We start from the raw sequence: 19,594 nt of genomic DNA, 5'->3' as shown, positions 1-19,594 counted from the left end.
TCCACCTCCATCCTGCTTCCTTTTTAAATGAATGCTCTAACCACCCCGTATCAGCATGCACATTGGTCTGTAGTGCATCAGCGAGGAGTGTGTGCTTCATGTTCCTCAGGAGCTTCAGTGTGATCTACATCACTCCCTCTCTGAATCCATCCTCATCCTCCTCCTCTCTCTCAGAGCATGCTGGGTAATCTGAACTCTTCAGCAGAGAAGGCAATTCTGCATCTGATCAGGACAGACAGAGAGTGACGAGAGAACATTAATAACACTGTAATGAAAGTGTGGACCATCCCTGTGACCCCGTTATTGTCGTTTAACTGCAGCAGGATTCATTACACTGCAGAGTAGAATAAAAAAACCTTTAACACCTGGACAACATCATAAACCATGTCTTTATCACTGCACCAGACAAACACTGAGATCAGATACACACCTTAAATATGAACTCCAGGTGAGTTTTACTGGAGATGCCTGATTTCTCCGTCCGGAATCTACACACAACATTTACATATTAATGAATATCTATATAAACATATCTATACCAACATTTAATCATTCTGATTATCTTCCAGTTCTACAAGTTCAGAAACATTTCTCATATTTAATTACAGTTTTCAGCTCCAGGTTAAATTTCCTCATTACTGTTCTATCCTCTACAGACACTTCCTCATGAACTGAGACTGATCAGGAGAAACTGGAACTGACAAACACTTTCAAATCCATCACACCATCCTCACCTCAGACCTGCAGAACGGTCTTTCACTCTGAAGTGCAGCGGAGGACCCATCCTCTAATCTCTTTTCATGGACCCATTTCTGAGTTCAGGTGATCTGTATCTGTTTCCGTAGGGCCGTGGAAGATCCATTGACCACTCGTTCTTCATGGACCCATGGCTGGGTTCAGGAGAACTGTTACACTCCCTGAAGTTTGGTGGGAAGTCCAACGACCTGGTTGTATCTGTAGACCCATGTTTGGATACAGGAGAATGGAAATACTTCCAGAAGTTTGGTAGGAAGCCTGACGACATGTCACTCTCTGTGGACCCATTTCTGAGTCTCCCCTTCTGAGATACAGTGGATCCATCAACCAGTCACTTGACATGGACACACACCTGGGTTCAGCAGTATTTGAACTCTCATAATTAATAAGAAACACTGTAATGATATTTTTGTTTTAAAGCATCGCTCTGTTAATATAAGATATTTTGTGGGGGTGGAGGGTCCGGCCATGTGTGTGCAGAAGATACGACTGTTTAAAGACACAATGTCTGTACTGATCACTGATTATAAGCTGAAGTTCTGTTAACTCTGGGGGTTGGGGGGATGGAGGGTCAGGCTGGGTGTGTATAAAATTTGACTGTTTAAAGACACAGACATCCTGTCCCAATTCCTGACCTAAGCCCTAAAGCGTTCTTGGAAGTGTGCCCTTTGATTATGTTGTTAAAGAGTGAGTAAAAAGGGTGTGTGGGTTCAAGTGTTCAAGGAGCATTAAAAACAGAATGGGACACTTCAGGTGTTTAAATCACTATGATTTAAACCAAACTGCGCTCAACATTACAGTGTTTTATTAAACACGTAAACATAAATATGTCTAAAGTTCATGAGATAATTTAGTATACATGCTTATGAATATTTGGAGGCTTTGACACACTTTAAAGTCTAAGGCTTTAACTTTCTGCTCTTTCACAAAACTAAATCATCTCGTCTCTCTCTGTAATCTTCACTGGACACAGCTGTTAATGCCTCTCTGAGTTCACCACAGCTGTAAAATTTAACACCAAATGTCCAGATTTTTAGAGCTACGACACCAGAAAGAGTTACTCAGTGTTTATTAAACCGGTCTGTGACACACATTACACAGAGCACCATGGGCGTGAGGGCTCAAGTGTGAGTTCTGTGTACTGACACTGTGTATTCAAATCTCTGAGTACTGATCTACTTCTGTAACTTCATTAACTCTTCATCTGTGTCCCACTCTTCTCTCACCTCTGGTGTGTCTCTGTGCACACATCTCCAGAGGAACTCGACCTGGAGCTCAGATCTGTTACAGATTACAGCTGGAGAGCTGCAGATCCTCACCTGCAGAGAAACAATGATTTATCAAGTTAGACACATGCCACCATGAAGTTAATTTGAATGTTATTCATTTGACACTATTATAGCATCTGAAATTAAATTCAGTACTGACACAGCACTGAACTACAATCTTAAATTTAGATTCTACGTAGCATTCAGTTTATATTTTTCTTTACTTTACCAGTTTTAGTTTCAAACCACAAGAGAATTCAAACACATTGGATGATTTGAAGGAACAGATGGTGGAGGTTTTACACATCCTTCTTCATCACGGCATTCTAAAATAATTACTAATTATACATTTACAATTATATATTTACAATTACAGTTAGAAAACAAATAAATAGGCCTTAAATAAATGTTTTAAACAAAATTATACATTATTCATTCATTGTCTGTAACCCTTATCCAGTTCAGGGCAGTGGTGGGTCTGGAGTCTACCCAGAATCACTGGGCGCAATGCAAGAGCACACCCTTAAGTGGGCGGCAGTCCTTCACAGGGTGACACACACTCACACATTCACTCACACACTCACACCTACAGACACTTTTGAGTCTCCAATCCACCTACCAACATGTGTTTTTGGAGCGTGAGAGGAAACCGGAGCACCCGGAGGAAACCCACGCAGACACAGGGAGAACACACCACACTCCTCACAGACAGTCACCCGGAGAAAACCTACGCAGACACAGGAAGAACACACCAAACTCCTCACAGACAGTCACCTGGGGGAAACCCACGCAGACACAGGGAGAACACACCACACTCCTCACAGACAGTCACCTGGAGCGGGACTTGAACCCACAACCTCCAGGACCCTGGAACTGTGACAGAGACACTACCTGCTGCTCCACCGTGCCACCCTACAATTAGATATTAATCTAAATATCTAAATAGGTCAATTTAAAATGTTAACATAGCACAAAAAGTGAGGAAAATTGTGTTTGTAGACTATTTCTTTGCTGAAAAAATGCTTCTTTGAAAAAAATCTTATATTGTTAGAAACCTGTTAATTTCTCTTTTAAGGCTTATTCTGTGTGATGGTGTGGAAATTGGACCATAAATAATTAAAAATTAAATAATTACTGAATCAATGTGGCTTCTCTGCTTTTAAATATAAATTGCTTGTTTGCTTAACATCCCACTTTGACCCCCTCATTACTCATGAAGAGGGAAGAAACTGTTGCTGCAAAACTGTAATGGCCACACTCAACAAAACATCAATATTATGTCTTTTTTTCGTGTGATGCGTTGTCCATTTCTGTTTCTCAATATGGTAAACCTGCATCAACAATCTGTTGAGTGCATCTGCACAGGTTTTCTGTTTAACATTACATGAAAACATGAAATCTCAGGATTAGTAAAACCACAGCACCAGAGAGCAAGTGGCTTGATCAATATTTTAGCGAGGCAATTGACCTCCATGACATACAAAATAAAACATTTTGTTTTATCAAATCAAACATTTATAGCTGTAGAAATGTAATTATTTCTACATAAATGTCCTGATCCTTTATCAAGTATAAAACAGCGGGTTTTCTTGCCAGCTTGTCAGTTTTATCTTATAAATGAATGGTTTGAATATCAATTCAGTACATTTCAGGGTAGGTTTAAGTTTTGTAGTTTGTCTTGACAACAGGCTTTCCATGATCATACACTGTCCTGAACTGCCTGGTGTTTATATTTGTTTAAACAGGGCTTTTAACTACAGCACATATTTAAAAAAAGACACTATGGAAATGTCTGTGATCGTGACCGGAACTTAGTATATTATAATTTAATGGTAGTGTTTTTTGAATTACTAAATACAAGCACTTTTATAATTTATTAACCAGATGTAATGTATACTTGATAAAGAAACAGATTATGGCTCGGAAACAGTCATTTATTTAGAAATACTTATCTTTATCTGTTTGATAAAACAGTGCTGTATGTAACGGAGTTCCAGTCACAGACTTGTATAAAATATTAAGTGAACCATACACTCTCTGGTGTTGTGGCTTTACTAATCCAGAGCTTTTCTTGAGAAAACTTAGAAGCTGTGTGGATGAACTGGTCAGAATGTCAGATTTGTCACATTAAATGCTGCATTCAATCCCTCTTTGGAAGTTTACTTTTCTTGTGAAGCCTTGATGGTTCACGTCTGGCTTAGATTTGTAATTTTGAAATCTGAATTTGAAACATGAATTTTTTAGGTTTTATATAGAGACCTGCCTTTTTCTGGGACTGGAATTAAGTTACCAGTTTCAACTGTTAGTTTCATATATCCATCTTTGTTTAAAATGAGAATGTAAAGAAATCATCTGTGTGGGATTAATGTAAAGCAATTTTGAATAATAATTCACTGTCTCAGTCTAGACGCTATGTTGTTTTAACAACCACAAATCAATAAGTTGTTACCACAATATAATTGTATAATGTTTTTTTTAAAGAAAATTCTTCTCTAAAATAAACTAAAAATTGGGAATATTAAAAAAAATTCACCACTGTAAACATTTTAAATATCTCAGTGTATAATGTTTTGATGGTGTTATCTAAAACATTTAACATTTTAAAGCATGTTATCCTATTCAGAAATAACATCCCTGAGAGCAAGGAGACGGCAGACCACTGCTGACCCACTGAGGGCAAAGTTGGAGGTCCACTAGTGTTTTACGCAGCGTTTACAGAATTTTAGACAAATTGCCACATTTTAGTACTTTTCCATTCACAGTCCAATTTACATTTTTTTCCTTCATTAGGTTCTTTTTGTTATTCTTTATAAATAAGATTAGTAAATAATTTTAATCAGCACAGTGTCAACATTTTTATCATTTAATCATTTTATATCGGTCTTATACCCATTATTATATCTCTCAGAGTTGTTGATAATATTTGTATTAGTTTGTTTTCCAGAATAAAATCTCTGTGAATGTAAAATCTGTTTGAGGAGTTTATAAATGAGTTATCCTGTACAGGACAGTAATCTGAGTGGTCCGATGGTGGACCAGCAGTGGTCTACAGTCAGTGGTGTGCCAGCCTTTTTATGACAATGGACTGATATATGCTCACTGTCTGGGATACTGGGAACATTCAAAAATCTTCCAGATGAAAATATTTTAATAATGCAAGGGCATAATGTTCTGACAATATTCTCACCAAATATTTTTAGAATATTTGCTTTAAGAATAACATTCTGGGGAAAAAAAAACTAGCCGAAAACATTTTAACGTTTTTAACAATGTTTGGGCATAATGTTCTAAAAATGTTATCACTATATATTTTTATGTTTTTAAAGAATATTATCCTACACATATTCTGGAAACAAAAAAAACCAAAACATTCCACACTTTGTGAACACTTTGTGTAGCTAATGTTTCCAGAATCTTTTTAAGAACAAAATAATTCTAGCTGGAGAATCTGCAGTCAGGCTGCAGCTGCAGAATTATTGGGATTGCCCTATTTAATGGTTATAACATGTTATTTTATACCAGTCAGGCTTGTTTTTGCATATTCTCAGTATATCACGTGTAGTTAATATTTGTTTATTTTTGTATATTTTTCCCCCAGAAGAATTACCACTCACTCAATCTCTACCGTAAACCGCTGTGTGCACGCACACAGAAATCTTACTGTTTCTCTTTATTCTTCACTTGTGCACCACCACAGCTGTAATAACCAACATAACCTTCTCATTAAAAACGATTATGACTTTAGTTTCCAGCTCAAATCCTCTGAGAGAAAGTATTTTATAGTGAACAGTAGCTCTGAGTCACCAATCCACCATGTGTTTTTGGACTGTGGGAGGAAACCGGAGCATCCAGAGGAAACCCACGCGGACACGGGGAGAACACACCAACTCCTCACAGACAGTCACCCGGAGCAGGAATCGAACCCGCAACCTCCAGGCCCCTGGAGCTGTGTGACTGCGACACTACCTGCTGCACCACCGTGTCGCCCTGAAGTGCAGACAATTTTATTGAAATAGAAAAAAGACACAAAAAAATATACAAGAATGTATACAATAGAGAAAGTATAAAAATAAAAATAAAAAACTAAGGCATGGAGAAACCAAAATATAAATGAGGAGAGGCTCTAGTCCCTTACACAATGGCCTGCACTTCACTCCTAGTCCACTAGAGGACACTGTCCTGAGGGAGAAAAATGGTGATGAGAGCTTAATTAATTAATGAAAGATGCTTCTCCAAAATCATGTTTTATATTTTATAATTTTTACTTTTAACAAAATAATAATAATAATTTTAAAAAAATCACACAAATATCTGAAGTAAAGTAAATATATTTGTAAGGGTTGGATGGCATTCAGCCAGAGCCACTCCATCACAGCATCACTCCAGAGAACATCTAAGTACTGGATAAGTTTATAACCCTCTGAATTAAGAGAATAAAGTGAATTTGCTTGTGATTTTTGTCAGGTTCGCCCACCTATACTTAACCCAAGGTTTTATGTGAAACTCATTTTTACTGAAAGACTCAGTAACTGAAAGACTGAAATACCCAATCACGTCACTGGCCTGTTGCCAATAAATCTAGTTTGTTTATTGGTAGCATTTCACAACTTCACTAGTCTTTTGTTGCTGAATACCAACTTTTTTTAGAATGAGTTTCTTCCGTCAAATTTGAAATGGGCAAAAAAATCAATAATTCAACATTTTAAATGTTGTGTTTGTACTGCTTTCAATTAAATATTAATATATTATTACATAATTTGAACATGATTGCATTATCTTACTATTTACATAGTGCAAATGTCCCAACTTTTCAGGAAATGGGGTTTGTACATAAATTCTATCAACATTTTCACTGTTGAGAGTGTCCAGGAACAATATGATCATTGGTTTTTAACACATTTTTGCCAAGAAATAGAAGACAAGAAGAGACATGATGCTGACAGCACATTCCCCTCTCTCAACGCAGTGCCATGTTCTCAGACTGGACCAATAAACACACAAACACACACACTACGATCTTACAGAGTCATATAGCACATGTGTGTGTTGGTATCAAGACTTAAATTTCTCCTCGTCACTGTCTGTGTGACAGAACAGATCAGCTAAATATAGTTTAGAATCTGTAAAACAGGGAATATGAGAAAATATTCAGACATTGACTTACATTCATCACATAATATAAAGAAACTGTTAGACAACTCACTCTAGTTTCTGCAGTTTACAGAGTGGATCCTCCAGTAGATCAGAGAGCAGTTTGTTTCCCAACTCTCCTGGATCACTGTCCATCAGGATCAGTTCCCTCAGGTGAGCCGGGTTTGATTTTAGAGCTGAAGCCAAAGCAGCACAGCCTTCAGCTCTAATTTTGCAGTCAGAAAGACTGCAGCAAAAAAAGAAAAATACCTCAAACTTACACACACAATTCATAACTACAATAAACACATAACACATAAAAAGTATACACCCAAAAGACACATAAATAAATATACACACTAACACAATATGCATGAACAAAGACGAATATACAGTGATAAAGTGATGATCTTACTCCAGTTTCTCCAGTTTACAGTGTGGATTCTTTAGTCCAGCACAGAGCAGCTTCACTCCTGAATCCTTCAGTTTATTAACGCTCACATCCAGTTTTCTCAGACTAGAGGAGTTAGAGCTGAGAGCTGAAGCCAGAGCTGCACAGCTTTTCTCTGTGAGATTACAGTTATATAACCTAGGACAGAAATCATATGTCAATATACTGATATCATAGAAAAAAAATAATATAAACTGTCAACAAAATTAAATTTACAATGTGGATCTAGAAACTAGGAATGTTTAATAAAGTGGACAGTATAAAGAGTATAAAAGCTGGCAGCACTGCTGTCTAATCCAGTCATAACAGTGCAGATGATTCATGAAAATACTAATATGCCCCCAGTGATAAATGATGATCTTACTCCAGTGTCTCCAGTTTAAAGAGTGAATTCTCCAGTCCAACACAGAGTAGCTTCACTCCTGAATCTTTCAGCTTTTTATTGCCACTCAGATCCATTTCTCTCAGACTAGAGGAGTTAGAGCTGAGAGCTGAGGCCAGAGCTGCACAGCTTTTCTCGGTGAGATTACACTCATACAACCTGGAATATAAATGGTGATGTATTAGAACACTGACAACACACACACATTGTAGTGCTGACAATTCATATCAGTTTCATTTACAAATATCTGGGTTTATGTTCCACCCATGTGGGTGTAAATATAAACTTATAATTAATAATAATAAATAATGGAGATATATGGTAATGATATGATCATTAGTTCCCATAAACTAAATGTCCCTTTGCTAGTTGTTATGATCAGGAGAAGTGTGATACACAAACAGTTACAGACAACCATCACAGTAAACCACTAATATTCACATAGTAAGAAAGTGATGATCTTACCCCAGTGTCTCCAGTTTACAATGAGGACTCTTCAGTCCAGCACAGAGCAGCTTCACTCCTGAATCCTGCAGCTTTGGATTACAACCCAGATTCAGTTCTCTGAGACATGAGGAATTAGAGCTGAGAGCTGTGGCCAGAGCTGCACAGCTTTTCTTTGAGAGATTACATTCTTGCAGCCTGGAACAGAAATTATGACATACAGAAAAACATGAACTTACAACTGTTCACAAAATAATACTTCTACAAGTTGGACCAACAAAGTCCATAGGCTTTAAAAACTCAGCATTGCTGTGTCTGATTATTTTTCCTGAAATTTCTATTTGATTGACATAATTTCATTCATTTATTCGACAAAATATCCACAGGAATCTGCTGTAAACAGGCTGACATTTAGCACATTCATCTGTTCATCTGTTACTGCTTTAATCTGATCAGGGCCGTGGTGTGTCTAGAGACCGTCTGGAATAACTACAGGTACAAATTTCTGAACTGGCTGAAACTGTGTTCACTCGCCAGTAAAACACACACACACACACACACACACACACACACATACATATATATATATATATATATATATATATATATATATATATATATATATAAACGTTTGATCATTTAAATGAGGAACTGGTGGGTAGTAGCTAACTTAACGTCTCTAGAATGAATCAGTGATAAAGTGATGATCTAACCTCAGTGTCTCCAGTTTACAGAGTGGATTCTCCAGTGCAGCACAGAGCTTCTCCACTCCTGAATCCTGCAGCTCTTCATTCTCGTGCAGATCCAGTTCTCTTAGACTAGAGGAGTTAGAGGTGAGTGCTGAGGCCAGAGCTGCACAGCTTTTCTCTGTGAGGTTACAGCGCCACAACCTGGAATATAAATCTACAGCATCAAACACCAATAGTGACCACCGGAGCATAGTGTTTGATCTAATGACTGACCTTTTTTTAAAATAGCTTATGATTTCCTTTAGCAGATTGTTTGATCTCCTTATTGGCTGATTTTTAAAATAGTTGATGAAGAACCAGATCATCGATTTTGGTTACTTTATTAACTCGTTTTAAAATAACTGATTAAAAACCACTTGATTTGTTATGTTTGATTTTGTTAATGACGGAGGATATTTTTGACCTCATTGTTGACTTATTTTAAAACAGCTGATGAACCTGAGTGTCATGTTCAACCTCATTGTTGACTTATTGTAAAATAGCTGATAAATATATCAGAGCACTGAGTTGGATCTCCTGATTGGCCGATTTTAATGTAGATGATAAAAACCTGAAAGTTGTGTTTTATCTTGTTAATGGCTGATTTTAAAATGGCTTATACAGAACTGGAGCATTATATTTATTGACTGATTTTACAATACCTGATTAAAAAACTGGAGTGTCGTGCTTGATCTTACTCATCGATTGTACAACTGATTAAAAAACAGAGCAATGTTTGGACCTCATAATTGACATATGTTACAATAGCTGTTGAACAATATTGTGTTCAATCGCACTGACTGATTTTAAAATAGGTGACAAAAACCCAAGCATCATGATTGATTATTGACATATTTTAAAATAGTTAATAAAGAACAAAAGCATTGTGTTTGATCTATATATTGACTGACTTTAACATAGCCTATAAAGGACTGGAGCATAATGTCTGATTCCTTATTGTCTGAGTTTACAATACTCAATGTAGAACCAGACAATGCTGTTTGATCCCATTATTGACAGATTTAAAATTAGCTGTTAAAAAGCTGGAGCATCATGTTTGATCTTTTTATTGGCTGATTATATAATCCCTGCCAAAGAACTGGAGAAAGGTGTGCAGCCTTATTAGTGACTGATTTAAATAAAATGCTGTAAATCATAGGAGCATTGTTGTAATGCCAGTGAGGCAATGATGGTACGAGGAGATGGAAACATGTGCACAGTTAAGTAAAAAGTGAACACAAAATTAAATCACAACACTAAAGAACCAAACCCAAAATTGAACTAAACAGAACAGAAACCAGTGTTACACACACAAACACACCTAGAACAAAATGACTGACAAGGACAGAGAACAAGACACAGGGCTTTAAACACAAAGGAAAGAAAACATCTGTGAGCTCTCTCACATGGCCAGCAAAAGCTCACAAATGTAGGGTGTGACTAGAGATAACACAAGTTAAAGGTTGCAATCAAAAGCACTTAGAGATTATTAACGAAAAATGTCAGGGACAGAGCACAGGGAGCTGTGTTTAATCATCACTGAGTGATTTTAAAATAGCTGACAAAGAACTGGAGAGTCATATTCAGAGGAGGTTACAGCAGCTAAACATTGTACTCAAGTAAGAGTATTGTTACTTTAGAATAATCTGACTCAAGTAAACGTAAAGTTAATTTAAATTATTAAACCTTTAATGTCCACACAGTGTTTAAGATGATCTTACCCCAGTGTCTCCAGTTTACAGTGTGGATTCTCCAGTCCAGCACAGAGCAGCTCCACTCCTGAATGCAGCAGCTGTTTATTCTCACCCAGGTCCAGTTCTCTCAGACTAGAGGAGGTAGAGCTGAGAGCTGAGGCCAGAGCTGCACAGCCTTTCTCTGTGACATTACAGCCATACAATCTGAAAGAGCAATGAGAATGACATCACAGAGATAAAGAGAGAAAGAGAGAGAGAGAGAGAGGGAAAAGTATAGAGATCAAAGCTATTTCCAGTGTATTTATCCAGTGGGATTGCATTAGAAAAATAATGTGTTGTCAGCTGTCATGATGCTCCATTCATGAAAATGTTTAAAGAGAAAAAAGGAATGAGTTTACTGTCAAGCGGTGATATAAAAAAGTTGTGTGTCAATATCTGGTCAAAATAGACATTCTGACTAATAATTCAATGCATTTTTAAGATCCACTTGATTTGACTATGAGGTACTGGAGCTCTGTGTAAACACGACTTTCTAACAGATGCAGTGTGATTTACAAATACAAAACACAACTTTCTCACAGATGCAGTGTGATTTACGTGACTTTTGGCACAATTTTACCATGCACAAATTTGTCTGAGCAGATCTGCAAACAAATCAGAACTGATGTACAGACTTGAACCCCAACCTCAACAGTAGATGGTGCTGTGTGTTCACTTTACAATATGGACCTGTAACTGATAAACTATTAAGAGCTGTTTAATTTTGAACACCTGTGGATTATGATCTGTGCATTATGATGAGTGCTGTGACTCCACTGAGTGACACACACAGGGCAGGGCTCTAAACGCCGCTGTCCTGTGGCCAGTAAAAACAGCCCAAAGGACATGATAAAAGCTCTTTTGGGACACTTTCAGGATGACAGTGTTGTGTGAGTTAAAACCAGAAGGGAACAATTACGGGTTGAAATTCTCATAACGACGAACATGGATTCTGTTTATGGATAAAGCCCCACCCTCCAGCAATAAGAGCCAATCAGATCACTGCTTATGTAAAGCAGTGAGTCAGCTGCAACTACAAAATTCATTAGGGACTTTATGTACATATGCATTTTTTTTAAATCATTGTTGTATTTGTAAATTTTACTTTTCATATGCAGGTTATACATTATGTTCTGGACCTTGAATTTGTATTTTTCTCTAACTGGACCTTAATGAATTTTAATTAATTACCCCTGCTTTACAAGATGAGACTGAGCAGTGTTGTGCTGAATTCTGACTCTCTCCACTGTGTCACACAAAAAAGAACACATTTATGATTCTTGTGGTTTCTGTTAAAAAAGTACATTTTTCATATCAAATACCAGAAAAGCCCCAGCTAGCATGGAATTCATTCTGATATAATATTTTTCAACCAGGGGTTTGAGGGTTAAATCTGAAGACATATGACCAATTAAAGCTTTACTGTCCCTAACAAATATTTTCTTTCTTTAGCCAGCTATAATTAAATACACCTTTAGTGGCTGTGCCAGAATCAATGTTGAGTTGTTTGTCTTGTTTAAAAACACTGTAATAATACAGACTTAGTGAAGTCTTTAGTTTGATAGCAGTACATACAATACATGTAAAGTACAGCCAGAGATTTCCCATGTCAAAGGTGTTTTCACTACTCTAAATGTTCTGCATGGTTTAGGCATGGGACGGCACCTGTGCAGTGCATGCGGGAGGCATGACATAAATTCACTCCAAGTCCTCTGGAAATTAACTGGCTCTATTCACACATGGGCTCACTCTGACATCACCCAGACATTTTACTCTGGGGCTGGCAGGATACACAGTGAAAAAATTATGATAGGTATGAAAGGTATGATCTTACCTCAGTTTCTTTAATTTACAGTGTGGATTCTCCAGCCCACCACAGAGCAGCTGCACTCCTGTATCCTGCAGATTATTGAGACTCAGATCCAGTTCTTTCAGTTTTGTGAATTTAGAGCTGAGAGCTGAGGCCAGAGCTGGACAGATTTTCTCTGAGAGTTTACAACTGTACAAACTGGAATACAATCAATGATACACAGATTTCACACAAACACTTCACAAAAATGTACTTACATTACCTGTGGGTACTGCAGCATGTGAGTGTATTGTTTCTGTGCTAAAGTTTATCAAGATTGTCTTGAGGTATAAAATGCATGATGAGTGATTGAGCAATTTGGTGGTGTTAAAGGTAGAGGAGGAAGGGCTAGGGCCAATGATCTAGATGAATTTGTGAATGCATTTGCCAAAAGGCACAGCAACAAGTGAATCTGTATTGAACACAAATCTGTATTGAAATAAAATAGCAACTTGAATAAGTACTCCTTCACATTTAAAGCTGTATATTTGTCTTTTTTTAAATAGGGTAACTAGCCTCTTTGAATTACAGTGACTCACCTAACCCCTGCATTGACAGATAGATAGCACAATAAAACAGGTTTGTTGTTGAACAGTAAAATGTAAATTTCACCATATTATTCTATGCACATCAGATAATGAGTAACATTAACTGTAAAATAAGAAACCAATGTGTATCAGTGACATAGTTTTAAACTAGTCTGTATACTACAAGAGCTTAATAGAGTTCCTGAAATTCAGTTAAGGCTTTTGGATTTTGTGTGTGCCACCCCAAGATTTACAGTGGCCCCATCTGACCACTGGCCTATGAAAAATTTCTGGGGAGAACATGTGTCAGGGATTCTATAGTTTATCAGCTATTCCACTACAAATTTGAACACCCCTTGTTGTCAGATTGAAGATAGGGCCCTGCAGAGGGTCTAAGTTTATTGGGTTTAGGGAAAATATGGGGTGTATATAGAAAGGAGCTTCATCATGTTCCTTGCATCAGGAGCAATTCTAAATGAGACATCTATTATATTAAATATTAAATCACTAGTTACTTTTAAAGACTGAAATTTCTAATGAAAGCTTCAATAAAATGAATCAAACTAACCTCCACAAAGTGATAAATAATGATCTTACCCCAGTTTCTCCAGTTTACAGTGTGGACTCTCCATTCCAGCAAAGAGCAAATTCACTCCTGAATCCTGCAGCTGCTGATTGTAACTCAGATTCAGTTCTCTCAGGTTTGAGGAGTTAGAGCTGAGCGCTGAGGCCAGAGCAGCACAGCTTTTCTCCGTGAGATAACATTCCCATATACTGGAATTATAATAATGATACATCAGAACACACAGAGAGAGAGAGATAGAGAGTGAGAGAAAGAGAGAGAAAGAGAGATATCTGGGTTTATGTTCCACAATAATCTGTCTTTAAACTCCAGCTGTAAACATTCATTCAGAAGATACAGATAAAAACTAAGTTTCACTTTCCTTCTCACGTAATTCACTGATTAATAAGAAATGTCAAAGTCACACACTCAGATATATAAAAATACAAACACACACACACACAGTGCAATACCACATTTACAACATAAAATACTCACACTGCTTTTCTGGATGCATTGACCACTGGCAGCAGCTTAAGGAAACATTCCTCTGATGAATCATATTTATGCAGACCAAAGTCCTCCAAAACGTCTTCTGAGTTCAGCAAAACAAACACCACAGCTGACCACTGAGCAGGAGAGAGACTGAGACCACTGAGAAAAGGGTCATCTCCTCTGTTCAGATATTCCTGTACGTCCTGCTCCAGAGAGCAATCACCCAGTTCATTCAGACAGTGGAAAAGATTGATGGAGGTCTCTGGAGAGGGGTTCTCCCTGATCTTCTCCTTGATGTACTGCACTGTCTCCTCTGTGCTGTGAGATCTGATTCCTGTCTGAGTCAGTATTCCTTGTAAGAGAGTCTGATTCTCTCTTACAAGGACCCAGAAGGAACCGGAGGAAAAGGTCCAGGTGTCCATTCTCACTCTGTAAGGCCTTGTCCACTGCACACTTCAGGAACTCTGACATAATGGATGCTCTGAAGATCCCAGAGAGATCAGTGGAACTCTGTTCTGGTTCATCTTTGCTGAGGAAGGAGAGGAATGCATATAAAGCAGCCAGAAACTCCTGGACACTCAGGTGGACAAAGCTGAACACCTTCCCCAGGTGCAGCTCAACCTCCTCTCTGAAGATCTGGGTACAGACTCCTGAGTACACTGATACTTCTCTGACATCAATGCCACACTCTCTCAGGTCGTCCTCGTAGAAGATCAGTTTGCCTTTCTCCAGCTGTTGGAACGCCAGTTTTCCCAGAGCCAGGACACTCTCTCTAGTTTTCTGAAAATCAACCTCTTGTTTTCCCTGGTACTTTTGTTCCTTTTGTTTGATCTGAAAAATCAGGAAGTGTGTGAACATTTGAGTCAGACTCTTGGGGGTCTCTCCACCCTCTGCTCCACACAAAACTCCCTCTAGAACCGTGGCTGAGATCCAGCAGAAGACTGGGATGTGGCACATGATGTAGAGGCTTCTGGAGGACTTGATGTGGGAGATGATTTGATTGGCCAGGCTCTGGTCACTGATCCTCTTCCTGAAGTACTCCTCTTTCTGAGGGTCACTGAACCCTTGTACCTCTGTTACCTGGGCAACACACTCAGGAGGGATCTGATTGGCTGCCGCTGGTCGAGAGGTGATCCAGAGGAGAGCAGAGGGAAGCAGATTCCCCTTGATGAGGTTTGTCAGCAGCACATCCACTGAGGCTGACTGTGTTACATCCCACAATCCCTCGTTGTTCTGGAAGTCCAGAGGAAGTCGACACTCGTCCAGACCATCAAAGATGAACAGGACTTTGGAAGAGTCACAGTCCATTGATTTTAATTCTTTAATTTTGGGGAAAAACTGATGAAGAAGCTCCATCAGACTGAGCCTTTTCTCCTTCATCAGGTTCAGCTCTCTGAAAGGAAGTGGAAATATAAAGAGGAGGTCCTGGTTTTCTTTTCCTTCGGCCCAGTCCAGAATGAACTTCTGCACAGAGACTGTTTTTCCAATTCCAGCCACTCCTTTAGTCAGCACAGTTCTGATGTCTTTATCTTTAAAGAGCTGGCTGCATTTGATGGGTTTCTCCTGTGCTGCTGGTCTCCTGGACAATGTCTCAGTCTGTCTGACCTCATGTTCATTACTGACCTCTCCACTCCCTCCCTCTGTGATGTACAGATCTGTGTAGATCTCATACAGAGGAGGTGATGCTCCATGCTGTAAGAGTTCTTCATAAAATTTCCTGTACTTCTCCATCAGGGTGGATTTGAGGATTTGATGAAGTCCAGAATCCATTTCTAACCAACAAAAGCAGAATGAAATGAGAGATGTTTTATTTTCTGATCACAGATTAGAATATTAATTAATCAGTACTGATTTTGACTGTTCAGTCCACTCATGATTAACCCCACATTCATGGAAGAAGCAGTCTGATATTTTGGTGCCTCTTTCAGCTAAACATTTTCTTCTAAAATCATTATACATTCACCTAGAAACTTAATTTAAACTGTAAATGGTAGAAAAATGTCCCCTTTCTAAAAGCTATAAATATGAAATCATTTCACAGTAGAGTTTTTGAGTTATGAGTGTTTGTTCGGTACTAGGGTGGGTCCCAGAGTCCCAAGCCCTGTCCCCGGCCCTGCCCCAGGCCCCATAGACTTCAACGTGTTTTTTGACCATGTGGGCACACCTTTTTAAAAATGTTTATGTGTTATTACTCTGCAATAACTCAAACAATTCTTGCTCAATCTGCACAGTTCTTGCACAAATCACCAAAGGGTTCTTTCTTGTACAATGTGATTAGATTTGTGGTGTGGGGTATGGTTTTCGTACAGCGCTTGTTCAAACAGGACATGGTCCCCTCATAGGAAATGAATAGCAGAATTTTCCGGAACACTGACATTTAACTGCCACTCTTACACAGACACTCATAGACAATACACACAGACTCACTCACATAGAGCCTAATGCATATCCCACTGACTTAAGGAAGGCACGAATAAATGTGGCTGGATTCTCAAGGTGGGGTGTAAAATTCCAGCAGCAGTTTATTGAACGAGGTAAATATAATAGGAGCCTTTTTAAGGTGGTAGAGTTTAAGGTGTCAGTTTATTTGGCGTAGTCATTATTTCCCAGACAGCGAGCATATATCAGTCCTGTAGACCACTGCTGGTCCACCATCGGACCATTCAGATTACTGTCCTGTACAGAATATAACTCATTTATAATCTCCTCAAACAGATTTTACATTCACAGAGACTTTTATTCTGGAAAACAAACTAATACAAATATTACCAACAGCTATGAGAGATATAATAATGAGTATAAGCCTGATATAAAATGATTCTGATAAAAATGTTGATTTAATATTGATATGCCAAAAATGTTTTTAAATGTGGTGTTCAATATTGTCTTTGTGAGTATTTTTAAGGTGTTAAGGGTTATTTGAAGTGGTAATTTATTTAATGTGGTAGTCTAATGTAAATGGCCATTTTTTAAAATTAAATTTTTTAAAGGTGGAAATCCAAATAAAATTACTTTTTTTAATGTGGAATTTTTAAATGTGGCGTTCAGAATATCTTGCCAGTCTTTTGTAATGTTTTAAGTGTTATTTGATGTGGACATATATTTAAGGTGGAATTCTAAATAAAATGGCCATTTGCTTAATGTGGATTTTTTTTAAAGTGGCGGTCAAAATGTATTGAATGTCTGTTTAAGTTTTTAAGGGTTATTTGAAGTCTTAATTTAATTAAGGTGGATGACTAAATAAAACAGCAGTTTTTTTAATGTGGAAATTTTTGAAGGTGGAATTTTTTTAAGGTGTTTAAAATGTATTGGCAATCTTTTTATTGTTTTAAGGTTTGAGATGAAAGTTTAAATAAACGCTTATCTTAAATTTTGAAAGGTGGAATTTATTTTAGGGTTTCGGTCAAAAAATATTGGCAATCATTTTAAGCTGGAGGTATTTTAAAGGTAGTATTGGATTCATTGTTCTACAAATTTAACCTCTTTGCTATTAAGCAGTATATAAGCTAATGTTGCAACGATGCTAGCAATAAGTGACAAGCCAATTTCCAGGTTCGTCCTTGAAGTCTCCCCCTCTAATTTAATACACAGTTGTAATATGTTTAATGTACATTATTTGACTAGAGTACAACAATAATTAATTCAGTAGATTTATCTTAAACGTATTGCCTGTCTTCGCTAAGCAGATGTCACAAGATGGATTACACTATATGTATTATTCCTTTTTAAGAAATGTATCTGCAGTTTTCTGAGATCCAAACCCTGCCGTTTGCTGGAATTCACTGAAATAGTGAACTACTAGAAAAACTGAAAGCTATTAGAAAGCACCCTGTTACTAGCCTTATATTTCAGTTCCAGCTCTGAACTCTGAACTCAGATTGAGAGAGACGTCCACGGGTGTTCATTGTTGGTGAAGTCTGGAATGACGTTAACATCAGTCTGTAAACAATGACACTCTGTCAGTTTCTGTATAAATCTGTCGCTCCTTCCAACCTTCAACAGAGAGGTTTACACTTTTGGAACACGTCTTGTTTAATACAGAAGTCATACAAAGACGCATTCACGCTCCCCGAGCTTAAACGTCTAATGGACGTCCACAAAACCGTCTTTTCCACGTTGTTAAACGTCGTTGGGAGATGAACTAATACAGATTTAAAACTGTAACATTCAGAATCCCGAACTCACTCCAGTGATTCAGCGCAGCGTCATCAGACCGTTCCCTTCCGGAGAACACCGTTCCTCTCAAAGTCAGTTCTGTTTACTAAGACTATAAATAACAGTAATAATAGTAGTAATAATAATAATCAGTCAGAAAGTCCAGCTCAGACTCACTCACCGTGTGTGTCCTCACTGCTCTCTGCACTTTCTCTTTAACTCACTCCGCTCTGCGCTGGGACACGCCGTCTTGGACCACGTGAACTGCGCATGCGCAGACAATCCTGCATGAATACACCCCGGTTGCTGAATAATGGACCTGTATATTTAAAGTGTGCTGACTTAGTGATGTTCGTTTGTTATTTTGGAGCCATTAATTTGCGCTAAACCACTACTAATGTGTAATTACAATAATATAAAGTATTTTCACCGCTCTCATAATGGAGCTGCGGTATATTCATCTACTTTATATTTAGACTGAACTCTAGAAACATAATAAAAGTGTGCCTAAATTATTAATAAATTCATAAATATAAAATAAAAATTAATAGTCATTAAAAAACACTGTGTCAAACAAGTCACTAATAAAAAATGAAGCAGAAACACAAAATACAACTTTCTATAATATTACACATTATTACACTTGTAAATTAGAAACAAACGACTTAGATTAAGCATAAAGATTTTAAAAATTGTGTTAGAAGAGAGGCAAAAATAACAAGCCTAGTTCACTCAGTGTATATTGTGTGCACTTATATATTAGTAGTGATTTAGTACAAATTAGTAATTCCAAAATAACATCAGCACAATGTTAAACCCTTGTGAAAAACAGAAAGTAAACTATGTTTAGTTTTAAATACATGTTTCCTCCTGTCTATTGTTTATTGTACCTTAGTTATGTATTACATTTACTTAAGGCATACATTCCAGCAGCACAGTGTTTTAGCGCCCTCTACTGGACCGTGAATGAAGTGCATTACCATTCACAGAGTTACACTTCTCTCCTGGTCCAACAGGGGGAGACACAGTCCTGAGAGAGTTCAGCGCGTCATTCACTGACAAAAGAGGCTGATGATGATTGAGATGATGATTTATGTTTGATATTTATGGCGCT

At 37.7% G+C, this 19,594-nt stretch overlaps 1 long non-coding RNA gene and 1 pseudogene across 1 annotated transcript; both read right to left on the bottom strand.

Moving 5' to 3' along the window:
- Positions 1-777: 777 nt before the first annotated feature.
- On the bottom strand, positions 778-3,093 carry LOC136696859 (uncharacterized). The gene is made up of 3 exons (XR_010802654.1): positions 2,644-3,093; positions 1,983-2,075; positions 778-1,108 (listed from the first exon to the last, which is right to left on the bottom strand). It is a non-coding gene; the product is annotated as an uncharacterized lncRNA (long non-coding RNA).
- Positions 3,094-6,916: 3,823 nt separating this feature from the next.
- LOC136696801 (NACHT, LRR and PYD domains-containing protein 12-like) lies at positions 6,917-18,685 on the bottom strand (annotated as a pseudogene).
- Between the last annotated feature and the right edge of the window lie 909 nt (positions 18,686-19,594).

This window comes from Hoplias malabaricus, chromosome 5, assembly GCF_029633855.1.
Source record: "Hoplias malabaricus isolate fHopMal1 chromosome 5, fHopMal1.hap1, whole genome shotgun sequence".
Lineage (NCBI taxonomy): Eukaryota > Metazoa > Chordata > Actinopteri > Characiformes > Erythrinidae > Hoplias > Hoplias malabaricus.
Note: the sequence above shows the minus strand (reverse complement) of the source record. Positions and strands in the feature narration are given on the sequence as shown.